This window comes from Sinocyclocheilus rhinocerous, unplaced genomic scaffold, assembly GCF_001515625.1.
Source record: "Sinocyclocheilus rhinocerous isolate Xijiao unplaced genomic scaffold, SAMN03320098_v1.1 scaffold2816, whole genome shotgun sequence".
Taxonomy (NCBI): Eukaryota; Metazoa; Chordata; class Actinopteri; order Cypriniformes; family Cyprinidae; genus Sinocyclocheilus; species Sinocyclocheilus rhinocerous.
The window spans coordinates 15,382-21,001 of NW_015636182.1; positions in this window are offsets into that span (position 1 = coordinate 15,382).

Consider the following 5,620-nt stretch of genomic DNA (forward strand, 5'->3'; position numbering starts at 1 on the left):
TCTCACTACACAGACTTTCACATGTCACCCCGGACTACATTTCCCAGCAGCCATTTCACTAATCACACGTTCACCTGAAACCAATCACACACACTATATAACACCCACTCAGATCCTGTTCAAACTGCCGAGTATTGTTTAAGCGTTTATGCTGTTTAGCGTAGCTACTTTACGGAGTCAATTCCCTGACATTGTTTGAGTTTTCCATAGTCTAGTCATAGTCTTGCCTTGCCTTGCCTGTTTTCTCGTGTTCTGATTCTTGCCTGTGAATCCTGGATTACCCCTCTCGTCTCGCCCTGTTCGGATACTGATTACCCCTCGCCTGGACCAACACCTCTGTTTGGATTAACCCTTTGGATTACCCTGTTTGGACATTGTTTGCCGGAGATCGACCACGCCCGTTTACTGGACTATTCTTGTGTCTTGCCCTCAATATACCATATACCAATATACCATGTTGCCATTGTCTGACCCTCGCCTGTTTCCCCCCACGCCTTTGAATAAAAGCTTTGCAAATGGATCTGCACGTCTCTCGTCCCTGTCGCCCCGTTACAATTACAATTTAAAAGAACTGTTTTCTTTTTAAATATATTTTAGAATGTAATTTATTCCTGTGAAGCAAAGCTGAATTTTCTGCATCATTACTCCAGTCTTCAGTGTCACATGATCCTTCAGAAATCATTCTAATTATGCTGATTTGCTGCTCAAGAAATATTTCTTATTATTATCAGTGTTGAAAACAGTGCTTCTCGATATGCACCTGTCAGACTCCATGTTGTATGTTGGACCGCTTCTTCTGTCAGTGACGGGGATGTGTGTCATGGCTGTGCGTCAAGCTCACCTACCACGATGTTTAATGTAGAAGCCAGAAATCAGTAAAGGTCACTTCAGTTTCATAGACTACTTTGCTCATACTAAAACGTAAACAGCTTTGCCCCTAGGTCATACTGTGCACCGTAGAGCTGTAGAAGTAAGAAGAACCTAAACAGATCAAAGCTGTGGCTGCTCAGCTTCTGTGAATGCCTGTGGTTCCGAAACAATGAGCTGGCGATATCCCTTTTCTCTTATTCATTAACTTGATTAGTCATAAAGCGATTATACGAAATATTGGCAAATACATCAGGCCTGGTGGATCAGATTAGTTCTGGCACTTGTGTGAGTGGTTTCCTCTGTGATTGAGATAATGCTGGGATAATACATTTAGGATGTGATATCTGTTGAGGGTTAACACTGGTTCACCGCCTCAGACGTGCTACAGAAGAGTCAGAGATCTTCGAATACCTTCTGTACATGCAGGTGCATTCAGTGAGTCACGCATGTAAGATCCAATTGAATATAACATCCTCCATCAGCCGTATTTGAACGTATGGTTTTCAAATCTCTGTGTTTTTTACAGAGGTGGAAGTATGTGTTTTCTACATGTGGGTGTTACAGAAGGTCATGTGCTGTGCTTGCATGCATGATGCATGACATATGTTTTTTTAATTCACACTTTTATTTTTAATGGAATATTTTATAAAAACATATTTAAAAAACTTCACATGGGTTTACAGATGTGGCTATTTATAATAAACCCACATAACTAAGCCTAGGCTTTTTCTCAGTTGCCATTCAGATATTGAAAAATGTGGTTCAACATGATTAGTGTGCAAACAGTAGCTCGGGGGGGGCATGAGGAGAAGCAATAATATTGACAATATTGGCAATCACAGATATTCACATTCACATCCCAGAATTAGATTTCTCAGAGAACCATTGAGTTTGCCAATAATAATAATTTGATCTAGATTTGTTACAGAGGTTTGTGATGCAAGCTTATCTGGAAGCTTGTTTCTGCCACAGAATAAAAAGTAAATCAATAAGGTAATTGTGACTTTTTAATCTCGCAATTCTGACTTTTTCCTATGCCATAAAGACCGTTTAGGTGGCTAGCCAGGTATTTTTCAGTTTACTGGATTTTAAGCACCATGAAGACTTCTGCCGATCGAGCTTACGCTCCATGGCTAATCTGCTCCGGCGCAGGTTATGTTCTGGATAAGAGATCTCAAACCAAAATTGAACCAATCAGTTGTGAGCAAAGTGACAAATCTCTGATGCAATAAAGTCACTCTCCCAGTTCCTCTTGCACCAAATTCACAGTCGCTACATAGCAAAAAAAAGTGTCTTTACAACTTTGAATTGCATCGCGTTGCACCACATCCAGTGTAGACAGTATCACTGATACCGCTCACATCTGCCTGGAGAGCAGAGAAGAGAATGAGAGGATGGCTTGTTTGGACACCAGAGCTTGAGTGTGTGACTTTGGGAGTGTTTCTGTTGTGGTAAATGTGTAAATATTGGAGGGTCTGAAACAAGATTCTAAAAGGTTTGATGTGCTGACTGGTTGTGACACTTGACTGTGGCCATGTCAACAGAACCACAACTGTTTTACATTCACTGTGATATTTGTATCCAACATCTTACTGTTTTGATAAGTAAGACTAAATGTAATGATGTGTCATTGGTTGACGTGTGCGGTAGAACATTTGCTCATCTCTGAGACGTCATTTTATATTCACTCAACTAGTTAATGCCAGTGTAAACTTTGCTTTAGTGTGATGCGTGCAGGCTTAACGCTGCACTTTTGTATTTCCATAACTAAACCTTTATTATTATTTTTTTTAAGCTCCGCAACTGTTGCTACATCCGCATCTGTGGGGGGAAAAACAACTTTTATAGTGCACTATTTATGCACTTTTTTGTCATTCTGCATTAGTGACGGGACATTCTGCTAGATAACTTCTTCTTCTTTTTTTTTGACAGGTTAAATTTGGATTCTGGAAGAGAAGAAACTTTAATCCTGAGTTATGTCAAAGGAAGAATGAAATATAAATCTATTTCATGCTTTTGAAAGCCAATTGGTAATAGCACACATCTGATGATGAATTATGAAGTAATATAATATAATGAATAATAAAAATATTTGCAGTATAAATTGATTTTGTCAGACTATATGAACATTTTTAAATGACCATGTATAGAGAAAGATGCTTCTGACATCTTTCTTTATACAGTACATCTCTATACATCCTCTTCTCTTCATTGTACTATGTTAATATGTAAATTATATATGTGTTAACATGACTTTACTGTAAAAAAAATTGCTTACTGATATTTTCTTTGTGAGGTTATATCCAAGTTTAGAAATCATTGCAATGACAACATAAACAGCTAAAAATCTAAAATGATGAAAACAACAGCTCAGACAGATTGAGCTTACGCTCCATGGCTAATCTGCTCCGGCGCAGGTTATGTTCTGGATAAGAGATCTCAAACCAAAATTGAACCAATCAGTTGTGAGCAAAGTGACAAATCTCTGATGCAATAAAGTCACTCTCCCAGTTCCTCTTGCACCAAATTCACAGTCGCTACATAGCAAAAAAAAGTGTCTTTACAACTTTGAATTGCATCGCGTTGCACCACATCCAGTGTAGACAGTATCACTGATACCGCTCACATCTGCCTGGAGAGCAGAGAAGAGAATGAGAGGATGGCTTGTTTGGACACCAGAGCTTGAGTGTGTGACTTTGGGAGTGTTTCTGTTGTGGTAAATGTGTAAATATTGGAGGGTCTGAAACAAGATTCTAAAAGGTTTGATGTGCTGACTGGTTGTGACACTTGACTGTGGCCATGTCAACAGAACCACAACTGTTTTACATTCACTGTGATATTTGTATCCAACATCTTACTGTTTTGATAAGTAAGACTAAATGTAATGATGTGTCATTGGTTGACGTGTGCGGTAGAACATTTGCTCATCTCTGAGACGTCATTTTATATTCACTCAACTAGTTAATGCCAGTGTAAACTTTGCTTTAGTGTGATGCGTGCAGGCTTAACGCTGCACTTTTGTATTTCCATAACTAAACCTTTATTATTATTTTTTTTAAGCTCCGCAACTGTTGCTACATCCGCATCTGTGGGGGGAAAAACAACTTTTATAGTGCACTATTTATGCACTTTTTTGTCATTCTGCATTAGTGACGGGACATTCTGCTAGATAACTTCTTCTTCTTTTTTTTTGACAGGTTAAATTTGGATTCTGGAAGAGAAGAAACTTTAATCCTGAGTTATGTCAAAGGAAGAATGAAATATAAATCTATTTCATGCTTTTGAAAGCCAATTGGTAATAGCACACATCTGATGATGAATTATGAAGTAATATAATATAATGAATAATAAAAATATTTGCAGTATAAATTGATTTTGTCAGAATATATGAACATTTTTAAATGACCGACCATGTAGAAAGATGCTTCTGACATCTTTCTTTATACAGTACATCTTCTCTATACATCCTCTTCTCTTCATTGTACTATGTTAATATGTAAATTATATATGTGTTAACATGACTTTACTGTAAAAAAAAAATTGCTTACTGATATTTTCTTTGTGAGGTTATATCCAAGTTTAGAAATCATTGCAATGACAACATAAACAGCTAAAAATCTAAAATGATGAAAACAACAGCTCAGATTTCAAACTTGAATTGCACTCTAGAATCTATCATTCATACAAGACTCGATTGTCAATTATATTTATTAGAATAAGAATTCTTAGAATAAGTTCCCATTATAGTTTAGGTATTTTTTTTCTGATTTATCATTCATGTACCATTGTATTCTCACTTGAGACTTAATTTTCATGAATCTGTCATGATGACATTGAACATCGCAATGCTTTCATGGAAATAAGGAAGAAAAAGCCGCTATTATAAGGCAGTACATGTACAAATGAATATATCTCCGTCATAAATGAGTCAACCTTTTTGCCAGGCCAAAAATGCAATGATATGCTTCAGCACACTGTAATATACTTACACTAAATGATTCATGCAGCGCTTGTTTTATGGAAATATATAGACTATTAAACCTCCATTCGCACATTCCCAACCTGCTTCTTACTTTATTGACCTAAAAGTCAACACTGAAGATTTAATGCTCTTGGCATCCACTAGATTGTGACTTTCTTTGGGCCAGCGTTCCTATAGACGTCTGCTGGAAAACCGAAATGCCTGAAGTTAAAAGAAGATTTGGGGATGTATTGCTGCTCTTCTACAACATTTGGGGAGTAAACTGTCCTTTAAAAAGCTTACAAAATGGGAGTTTCACTAAACTGATGAGCCACAAAAGGATGCTAAAGTAAGAAAAAAGTGTTACTCTTCACAGTCTATGCAACCTCTCATCCAGCTTTAATACAGGCACAATGCACATTCCACAAAGACCCTCTAGTGGACAGTCAAGGAACAGCAGGACACAAATAGGCTCATTCTTAGATCTGAACTGATGATACTACACACTTTACCAAATGAAGTTTGTGAGGAGAACTTAAGACAGTGCAGTTGGTTTGTTACAATTATAAAAACCAATAGGTTTGAATGCTTACTTGGAATGATGAACTAAAAAATTTACCAAATATGACTTTTATGTATGTATGTATATATATATATATATATATATTCAACCTGGATATGTATGTGTGTGTGTGTGTGTGTGTGACCCTGGACCACAAAACCAGTCTTAAGTCGCTTGGGTATATTTTTAGCAATAGCCAAAAAAAACATTGTATGGGTCAAAATTAT